Source organism: Lagopus muta, chromosome 1 (assembly GCF_023343835.1).
Source record: "Lagopus muta isolate bLagMut1 chromosome 1, bLagMut1 primary, whole genome shotgun sequence".
Classification (NCBI taxonomy): Eukaryota; Metazoa; Chordata; class Aves; order Galliformes; family Phasianidae; genus Lagopus; species Lagopus muta.
Genome location: NC_064433.1, coordinates 10407241 through 10418279, shown reverse-complemented (window position 1 = coordinate 10418279; position 11039 = coordinate 10407241).

Sequence of the window (11039 nt, the reverse complement as noted above, 5' to 3'; positions counted from 1 at the left end):
TATGGTTAATTTTGTGGTCTTCCTTTTAAATAGCTTGCAAATTCAACAAAGATAGAAACACTTCTGAAGTGAGATAAGCTTACTCATGCAGGATGCCTTTATTATCAGAATACATAATATCCACAGCATGAAGTAAGGTTTTGCCAGAGAACAAGTTAAAATATATTTTTTCATTTCCTTTCCCCTATAATCAATAATTCTAAAGTGAATCTCTATTTGTTTCCACTGGGGTGAAATGGAAAAAAATGTTGCCTGATAAGATGATCATTGGTTTCTCCAGGAAAAGATAATTGATATTTCACATTTTGTTATCACAAAAGAGGATTTTGATTAGCACAGTACTGGCAGATAAACTTATGGTACTGCTAAAAAACCTGTTAGTTTCTGACAAGTTTTTTTTCCACTCATAAGCTCTATATATTATACAAATTGTTGGTTTTGCAGAATTTGTGAATAACCTGCAGTAAGCAAAATTATTTGCTTCATGAGAATGAATGAATAAAAAACAAAGATATTTTAAAGATGTTACATATACATGTAGAGGTGAGTTTCCTAAGGAAGAAATCTAACAGATTCATAAAATCATAGAATGTCTAAGGTTGGAAAGGATCTCTGGATGACATCTGATCCAAGAAACCCTACTCAAAGCAGAGTCACCAAGAGCAGGTTGCCCAAGATGACTGGATCTAGTCTTATTTAACATATTAATCAATGATCAGGATGAAGGGATAGAGTGCGCCCTCAGCAAGTTTGTTGATGATACAAAGCTGCAAGGAGTGGCTGACACACTGGAAGGTTGTGCTTCCACTCAGCAAGACCTGGACAGACTGGTGAGTTGGGTGCAGAGGAACATTATGAGGTTCAAAAAACGCAAGTGCAGAGTCCTGCACCTCGGGAGGAATAGTCACAGGCATCAGTACATGTTAGCAGCTGACCTGATGGAAGGTATCTCTGAGGAGAATGACCTAGGGGTTTGGTGGACAACAGGTTGGCCATGAGGCAGCACTGCACCCTTGTGGCCAAGATGGCCAATGATATTCCAGGGCACATGAAAAAGATTGTGCCCAGCAGGTCGAGGAAGGTGATCCTCCCCTTCTACTCTGTCCTGGTGAGGCCAAATATGGGATATCGTGTCCTGTTCTGTGCTCACAGCTCAAGAAATACAGGGAACTGCTGGAGTCCATCAGAGAGTCACAGAGATAGTTAGGAGCCTGGAGCATCTCCCTTTTGAGCAAAGATTGAGACACTTGGGGCTGTTCAGCCTGGAAAAGAGAAGGCTGAGGGGGGATCTTATCAATGCTTACAAAGATCTAAATGGAGGGAATCAAGTGGATGTGGCCAGGCTCTTTTCATTGATGCCCAGAAACAAGAGAAGAGATAAAGGGCATGAACCGGAACACAGGAAGTTCCATGTGAATATGAGGAGAAAATTGTTTATTTTAATCAAAGAATCATAGAATCATAGAATCGCAAGTTTGGAAACGACCTGCTAGTTCATCTAGTCCAACCACCCTCCCATTCCTATTAGTACCACAAGCTACTAAACCATATCTCGTAGCTCCTCATCCAGACGCCTCTTGAACACTGCCAGGGACGGCGACTCCACCACCTCAATGGGCAGCCATTCCAGTGCCTGACCACTCTCTGAGAGAAAAAGTTCTTCCTTATGTCCAACCTAAACCTCCTCTGATACAACTTGCGGCCATTACCCCTGCTCGTCCTGCTCATTGCCTGAGAGAAGAGGCCAAATCCCTCTTCACCACAGCCTCCCTTCAGGAAGTTGTAAAGTGCAATGAGGTCTCCCCTGAGCCTCCTCTTCTCCAGACTGAACAATCCCAGCTCCCTCAGCCGCTCCTCATAAGACTTGTGCTCCAGACCCCTCACCAGTTTCCTTGCCCTTCTCTGGACATGCTCCAGGGCCTCATTGTCTTTCTTGTAGTGAGGGGCCCAAAACTGAACACAGCACTCGAGGTGCGGCCTCACCAGTGCTGAGTACAGGGGGACGATTACCTCCCTGCTCCTGCTGGCCACACTATTTCTAATGCAGGCAATGTGATGGAGCACAGGAAAAAACTGCCCAGAGAAGCTGTGAGTCTCTTTCTCTGGACATATTCAAAACCCACTTGGATGCCTACAGTGCAATGTAGTGCATTACACAAGGGGACTAGATGATCTACAAAGGTCCCTTTCAATTCCTATGATTCTGTGATTCTATGGTGCTGTATCAGGCTCCTACAAGTGACTGTCCCATCTCACATTGAAGAATTTGCAGAATACAGTCTAGGGTGTTTGTTCAAGAACACTAAAATAAAATTACTTCTGAATTTCCTTTCCTCAAAGAACTGCTGCATGGTAGAACTAAAAGAATTTTAAAACTTATTTTAAGATCTGGCAATCTGAACAACATTGGCATATAATTTTTCAGCAAGATGAAATATGCATGTACAAGAAGCAAGAAAAAAGCAAGATACTTGCAGTCTAATCTATTTAGCAATCTGTCTCTAATTTTAATGATGTATTTGTCATTTTATTACTCAGAAAATGTCATTTATATGAAACTGTCACTATGATATTAGAAGGGAACAGCTTGTGTTAAACTGTGCAATGTCTTTGCCAACTTTCAATGTTAGTTACATTCTACCTCCTTAGAATTTCCCTAGCACTTACAGTGTAACACAGAAACTTTACTTCCTCTACTATACTTTTGTACATAGCTGCTGTACCAAATGTGGTGGATATAATCATTTATTTAGCTATAAAATTGTTCAGTTTGTCAGTATAAAAGTTATTGCAAAAAGCCTTGTGTAAAAATAGTCTGAGGTGAGGAGAAAATCCAACAGTATCCTGAAATATCTTTTAACATTTTTGTATTAGTGTTGAGTAGGAGGAAATGCAATTAATTTCAAAAAGAAAGAATTAAAAAAAAAAAAAAAGTTGTGTGAAATTATTTTTCTCTGATAGATGTTTAAAATTATCATGCCCAATAATCACTGAGCTGTAGGAAAGGTATGCCTCTTTTTTGTTCATATATTTGTATCAATATCTCTGCTTGGTTAGTCAAACACAAAACATTCACAGCTAGTTAACAGTTCCTAAATCTGTGAAATATTCTGCAGGAAATAAAGATAAGCAAACACAAAGACAGCATTTACTGTTTGTTGTTGTTTGGTTGGTTGTTTTTTTTATCAACCTTACAGGAAAATTTTAAAGATTTTCTCAATTTTTTCATGTTCTATTCAAAATTTTTACTATGTATAGAATACAAGTTTACAATAACGTTACAATAAAGTTAGCAATAAATAGCTAACACTTATAAATCTTAGAGGCTTGGATTTCAGCAATGTCTTCTAAGGCAGTATCAGCTTGTTACTTTCTTATGATTTAGTGAGAACAAGGTAGAACACTCTGTAACATTAAACATAATGCAGAGTTCTCATAAAGTTGTAGCTCAAAGTTCACACTCATAGAGGGAAATGTTTGTAATTGAACTAATGAATTTGCATCTGATTAAGATGAAATATGTTTGTTACAAGGGAGGATTTCTAAAATGAAAGTATTATCTAGGAAGCTCCAAGCAATTTTATTTCTGCAGTTTCTAATGTGAGTCTTTTGTTTCCATTTTGAAAAAAAATCTGCCTCTTAATGATTCTTAATTTTTTTTTTTTTTTAATGGGAATTTCAAGAGTTAATTTACTGGGCAGTTGGAAGAATTATGAAAAATGTTTCATGTCAAAGAAGGCTCAGGTGAACATTCCTTCTCACGGGCTCAAAATATTCACAGCAGAAAGATTGTATCAGAATCCTTTATTTTATACTTCCAATAAACAAAAGAAAACTGCCTTATAATTATTTACAAATAAAGAATGGATGCCCAAATGGCTCTGAGAGGACTAGGACCTCTCTGGGCCTCAGGGCAGGGCCTGGCAGCCAGAGCCCACCACCCTCAGCCAGCAGCATGGTAGGCTGGGGGCAGCAGGGACAGTCCCAGACAATGGGGAGCTGCGTGCCTCCTTGGGGCCGGGTGGGCTGAGGCCTGAACAGACCAGGGAGGGGAGGGAGTGTGGTAGAGCTGGAAACAGTGTCTTGTAAACTTGTTAGAGCCGAGACTAGTGGTCCTGGAGAGTTGAGAGAGATTCCTGGCTCCAGAGCCATGGGTGGGATCAGGAGAGCCTAGTGGTTAGGCAGGGACATTAGGGCCCATGAGTAACTCTTCATAGACAAGAAATCCACAAAATAGAACTAAAACCAAACAACAACAGCAACAAAAACAGAAGAAAAAAAAAAATTCATGGCTTGTATTAAAAAAAAAAAAAAGAAAATGTTTAATTATTATAAATAATCGATACATACATTGATTGCAAAGCACCATTTAAGAATCCATTCAACTCAGCAACCTCTAAGGAGGAGCATAGCTTCCCCGTGAATTTCCACTTGTCATCAACATTTACTTTCAGTCCATAAATCTTTCATGCTAATCTCAAAGCTTTTGCCCTGTTTCTAGAGCTGTGGAATCAGGCTTAATTTAATAAAATATGATGTTTTTTGTTTTTTTTTTAATACTGTTCAGTTGTCTTCATCAAACAATTTGTTAATTTCAGTATTTGTTCTACATTTTTTTTCAGTTCATTTCTAATATACCTCAAGTGGACTAGAGTTTAATTTAAGTTCAGAATACCAAGATTTGTTACTTTTGCACATGTACACGTAAACTTGTATTCTATAATGTAATCATAAAAAGGTTTTGACCCTGTCACATGTGAATGTTTTGGACTAAATTCTGATCTTAGATGAAGCACGTATCAGGTGTAGCTATCGTCATGTTATAAATATATCCCTATATTCTATCAAATAAATGTCAGGTTGGGTATACAATCTGTCATTTGCAATTCTGAATCCTAAGAGATGTGTCTAGACAAGTAATATAGATGCTGGAAAGATATATACTCTAAATTCTGTTGCAGAGCAGAGGTCAGTTATAGGTGGTCCCCACAGACTCTGAAATAACTGGGCTGAATGTAAATATATTATTGTTTTTTTTTTCTGCATTGTCTTTCATCTATACAAAAACATATGATAAGTTTCTGAAGAATAAGCAACTGCACCTTGTCTATTTCTATGGGAGTTCACAGAATCAGAGAATTAGAGAATTAGAGAATCGCTTGGGTCACAGAATCACAGAATCACAGAATGGCCAGGGTTGGAAGGGACCTCAAGGATCATCAAACTCCAAACCCTCTGCCACAGGCAGGGCCACCAACCTCCACATTTAATACTAGACCAGGCTGCCCAGGCTGGCCTTGAACACCTGTATGGATGGGGCATCCACAGCCTCTCTAGGCAGCTTGTTCCAGCACCTCACCATTCTCATAGTAAAAAACTTCCCCCTTACATCCAACCTAAATCTTCCTTCCTTCAATCTAAAACCATTTCCCCTTGTCCTGCAGTTATCAACCCTTTCGAAGAGTTGATTTTCCTCCTGCTTATAAGCTCCCTTTAGGTACTGAAAGACTGCAATGAGGTCACCCCGCAGCCTTCTTTTCTCCAGGCTGAACAAGCCCAGCTCCCTCAGCCTGTCTTCGTAGGGGAGGCGCTCCAGTCCCCTGATCATCTTTGTGGCCCTCCTCTGGACTCTACAATAGCTCTCTGGTCAGAAGGATCATCGAGTTCTAAGCCCTCTGCCTCTGCCTTCTGGCAGAATTGCCAGCCACTGAATCAGGCATTAGATCAGGTTGCCCAGGGTCCCATCCAACCTTGTCTTAAACGCTTCCAGGATGGGGCATCCATGACCTTTCTGGGCAGCTTGTGCCAGCACCTGTGAATAAAAAACTTCCCCAACATCTAATCTAAATCTTTCTTCTTTTATTTAAAAAGTATCTTATTTAAAAATTGTCCTATCACTATCTACTCATGTGAAAAGTTGATTACCCTCCTGTTTATAATCTCCCTTTAAATACTGGAAAGTTGCAATAAATTCTCTCTGCAGCCTTCCATTCTCCAGGCTGAATTCGCAACTCCCTCAGTCTGTCTTCACAGGAGAGATGCTCCAGCCCTCTGATCATCTTTGCAGTTCTCCTCTGGACTCCAAAAGCTCCACACATCTCCTGAGTTGCGAGCCCCAGATCTGGACACAGTAGTCCAGAAGACTCATGAGGACAGAGTAGAGAAGGACCATCTCCCTGCTGGGCCCCCTTTTGTGATACAGCCCCAGATATTGATGGCCTCCTGGGCTGCAAGCACACAATACTTGCTCTGTTAAGTTTTTTGTCTACCAGGACCCCTAAGACCTTCTCAGCAGAGCTACTTTCAATGAGTTCTCCAAATCTGTATACATATCTAGTATAGCCAGACTTATGTGCAACACTTTGCACTTGGCCTTTTTGAACTCACATGAGCCCGTCTTCTGAGCTTGTTCAGGTCCCTCTGGATGACATTTCTTCCTTCTGCCATGTAAACTGCACCACTCATCTGGGTATCATCCACAAAATTCCTGAGGGTGCACTTGATTCCACCATCTATGTCATTGATACAGATATTAAAGAGTACTGGTCCCAGGTTGGGCCCTTCGGGTACACAACTTCTCACTGACCTCTACCTGGACATAGAGTTATGCAAACTGAGATTAAACCAAAAGTAAATTTGAATGTGTACCCTAATCCGTACAGTTTCAGTTGTTGAGACTTTCAATGTCAGACTATGCTATATTTTTAAAAAGAGAAAAGGAATGTGTGGGAACCATTAACATTTTTAATGTCAGTTTTGGAACTCTTATTTAGTTTTATGGTGTTTTTGGCTTATGTAGCGTATAAACAAGTTCCTCTTGCAGTTACCCACATTCACCCAAAGTTACAGTACTTTACAAATTTAACTGGTTTAATTGTGTCTTCAAAGGCCTTCACTTATCAATGGAACTTAAGTTTATGCTTGAAGCTAAACATATGTTTATGAAGGGACCCAAAACAGATCCTAAGGGGTTGTGTTATCCATTCATGTTGATATTATGGTGCTAAATGTGTCAGGTGCTGAATAATATACCCATTATGATGGAATCTCTGTAGGCATGTTCAGTATACAAAATTAATATCACGAAGTTTACATATGAGATTCTCTATCAACACTTTGAACATTATGACAGAATTGAATAGCTTAAAAACACACAGGATGGTGATAAAATGTACAGATTCTTCTCTTGCGAGACGTATGATGTTTCCTGCTGTGAAATGTTTAAATTGGACGAAACCAAATGTATTAGTTATCTTGGTCAGCTATCTTGTACATGATAAACTGACTGCTTTCTCTCACGCAGTATGTCCAAAAGCAGTTATGTTAGGATTCACATCAAAGATATCCTGTTAGGAGAAATATCCACTCTTGATTCTTGTACTCTTCTAGCTACCAAAGCTACACACAGCTAGCAGCAGAGTCCCTAGAAGCTGTATCTTTTTTTTTTTTTTAATTCCATGGTTTGACAGACTGCACTACATCTGCCCATACACAAGAATTAATCAAATGAAATATCTCTGATGAGATTTGCCAGCTGCTTTTGACTGCTATGTGGCAGCATGAAGCTGTACAGCAGTTGAAGAAATTTATGGCAGCTCTGTATCATCAGAGACACACAGCAAAGACAAAATCTGCTGCTGAGCCTGACCTTGGCATATTTCAGAATATTTTTATACTTCACATCATCATTTAATTGATTCTTACAGTAGAACTCTAGAGATCACCTGCCTGAATAGCAACATTAATCCTATGTGATAGTGCTGACTGACCCTCTACCACCTATTACAGTAAGTACTCAGGTGACAAAAACTCCTGTAATCAGATCAATTCTACTTCATGTTATCTTTTTACTGGAATAAATATTCAAGTTTTCTGGGAAACCCTAGCCCATTTAATCATGCCTTAATACACCATTACACAGACTGTCCATCTCTGCAGCTGCAGTTTTGTGCCAGATTGCAGGCAGGCAATGTTTTATTGTGCACAAATCTACAGGAGGGCAGTCCTCAATAATTTGAAATACTGGACAATATCCCTAGGGCTTTAAAGGTGAAATGTCAGGTACTTGAAGATCTTCCTGGTTTTTGTATTCTATGAAATATTTTAATTTCCTTAGAGCTGATATTGTGTTTATTTTGAATGTTAGACAAAATATTAGGAGAGATCTGGAGGGAAGTCCAGCACACAAGTGACTAATAACAATCTAATCCCCCTGTACTATTGGAGGAAAATATGTTTTTGTTTCTTTCTTCTTGGTCAAGTAAACACATAAATATATTTCCCCTGGCTTCAATTACAGCAAGTTGGCTTTACAGAAGAATCCTTTCAGTTTAGATTTCCTGTCAGCTTTCCTGAAACATGACCACAGAGTACAGTATTCTCTTGATGTGATTTTTATAGACTCTAAGCCTTAAAAGGAGTGTTTCTAAATCAAATTGCAATACGTTCTAACTTGGATGGGTTGATTTGTTTTATCTCTGCAGTATATCTCCAGTTTTAATGAATGTGTGAATCTGGGAAAATGGTAGAGAAAGGATGTGGCTTGAAAGAAAATATTTCTTTTTGAAGTTCTCTTCCCTTGATTTTCATCTCCTAAACTGGATTCAAAAGCCTGACTAAATGCACACACAGACATAAACTCCTTCAAGCTGCTTTTTCAATCTTCCCATAACAGGTAGAAAACAAATCAAACCAAACCAAATGTCTCTAAACTCCATGTACAAAGGGCTTGTCTCACGGAAGTCAGTGCCATACTATAATTTTTCCTTTAAGCAGTGCTTTTTATAGGTGGATCTTCCTGAGAAAGACCTAACAGCAACAGGTGTCATGAGCTGTGATCAAAACCTGCATGGTTCCTAAGCTGCTTTCTTACAGCTTGGTGCCCTGAGAACTAAAATTACTGTCCTACTTTTTCATTCATAAATCTCCTTGAGTGTAGCCCTGAAAATATTTCCTCCTTTGTCTCTACAGAACTTTTCTATTTCAAGTCAGACTTTAATTCCCTACTCATGTGCAAGTGGTAGGCCATCTTGAAGAGAAATCAAAAACTATATAAGGAGCAATCTCTTCTAAAAGTAACTGTCTTTTCTAGAGTGAGTATTATTTTTTCTTCTCTTTCACACACCACAGAGCTTAGTCTTTACAGGCATGGTATTTGAAGAGAGGAAGGCAAATGCAGAAATGCAGTCTGGTATGATCACAGCACTTCATTCTTCATCATGCTCAAGGAATTTTTTGCTCGATACTTTGCAGAATAAAAATGTCCTGCAATACAAGTGCTCAGTACTGTTGCTGAATCTATACTGAGGGACACATACAGCAATGCAGAAGGGGGAGGAAAAATAATAATAATAATAAAAATGACTTAATCACTTCTGCTCTTACTAAGCATATAATGAGAAAGGCACTTTTGAAACAGAGAAAGTGAAATGTCTTCAGACATCTAAGTAGGCCAATAAAACTGCCAAGAGAGGAGTGAAGAGAAGAGCATTCCAAAATGCTGCCTTTAGCAGGCGATACATCTTACCCAGTGGACAAATCAAGCACATCACTTGCACCAGTCCTACTCTTCCCTGTTTTTTTTTCTCCTGGTCAGCAATAAAATAGAATAATAAAGCAACAAGTAAACAAATACGAGCAAGAAAACCCAGTTGAGAAGAAAAATAATTTGAGTTGTTGTTTGTCACCGGTGTTGAGGAATCCCCTGGACCACAGTGTTCCTATGCAAGCACTGCTACCTCCTTTGCCTCCATTCCAGGAGGTGAAGTCATGAACTCGTGTTAAGTATCTTAAATAAACATTTGGAGGAATAGGAGAATGACAAAGCTACATTTAAATATTTCAGAGAGAAGCACATCCAAAATTTTTGTTTGGCACCCAGGTGAGATGTCTTCCAGTAAACCTTGGTTGCTTGAGCTCACAAAAGCTTCACAGACTCCCTCCTGTATTCAATTAGAAACTGCTTTACAGGTAAGGAATATTTTATGAAGTGAAGAAATTGTCAGTGAAATGGGAAACAATTTCTGTACTCAGTGTGGAGAGTCTGGAATTGTTGTGACCAACAGCCTCTCAGAAGTCTGCCCTAACACTGACAGAGTGGAAGAGTACAAAACTTTGCTGCTACTTTTAACAGGGAATGCACAATCCATAGTCAAATAGGCAGGGAAATACCTCTCCAGAGAAAACTGCACAGAGAGGGATCCTGGGGAGGCAAGCTGGAAAGAAAACAAATAGATTTCAGTTGGAAAACAGCCTGGTCTCTGTCAAACATGGTAGTAAAACTGACATACTCTTGCAGACAGAGTTGGTAAGATTAGTACGTCATGATGGAAAACTTACTGATAAGAAAATTTGGGAGTAGATTAATGCAGAGGCTATCTAAAGAAAATATATAATTTTTAAGGCACGTGCATAAAAAAGAAAGAAAGGTACAGATAAATGAAAACTTCAGAAGAAAGTTAAACTCAGCAATTAGCATTATGGAATTGCATAGACTAGAAAGTCATTAGCACTAAGTAGAACCAAAGATAATTAAAGAATACCATGTTTACAGTCTCTTTGCTAAGATAAAGTGGGATGTCAGCCTGGAAAACTCAACCAGCACTGCAGAAGAGATTCATAACTAAATTGATTAGGTTAGCAGCCCAGAAAGTGCTCCAGTAAGGAAGCAGGTTTCTACAGGAAAATGTTTTGCTTTAAAAACAGACTTAGCACTAAACCCTGCCCTTACTGATAACTAACAAAATTAAAGTGCAGTAAAAGGGAAAAAGCATCTGGAAGGGTCTCTAAGGGCCTGTGCACCATTTCAATAAACACTGTGGGTGCACATGTTTAGTATTGTTCCACAAGACTGTTTGGACATCTTTAAAGCCAGGGCTGAGCATTTAGGGCCTTGATATGCAGCCTACAGTTACACTGGCAGGTCCAAACTTGAACACAGCTGGTTTAATACTAATTGAGTCTATTTATCTGCTTTGAAGACAATAAGTACCATTGAGACGGCCTGTATATTGTTTTAGGCAAAGCAGATACTTGTGCTT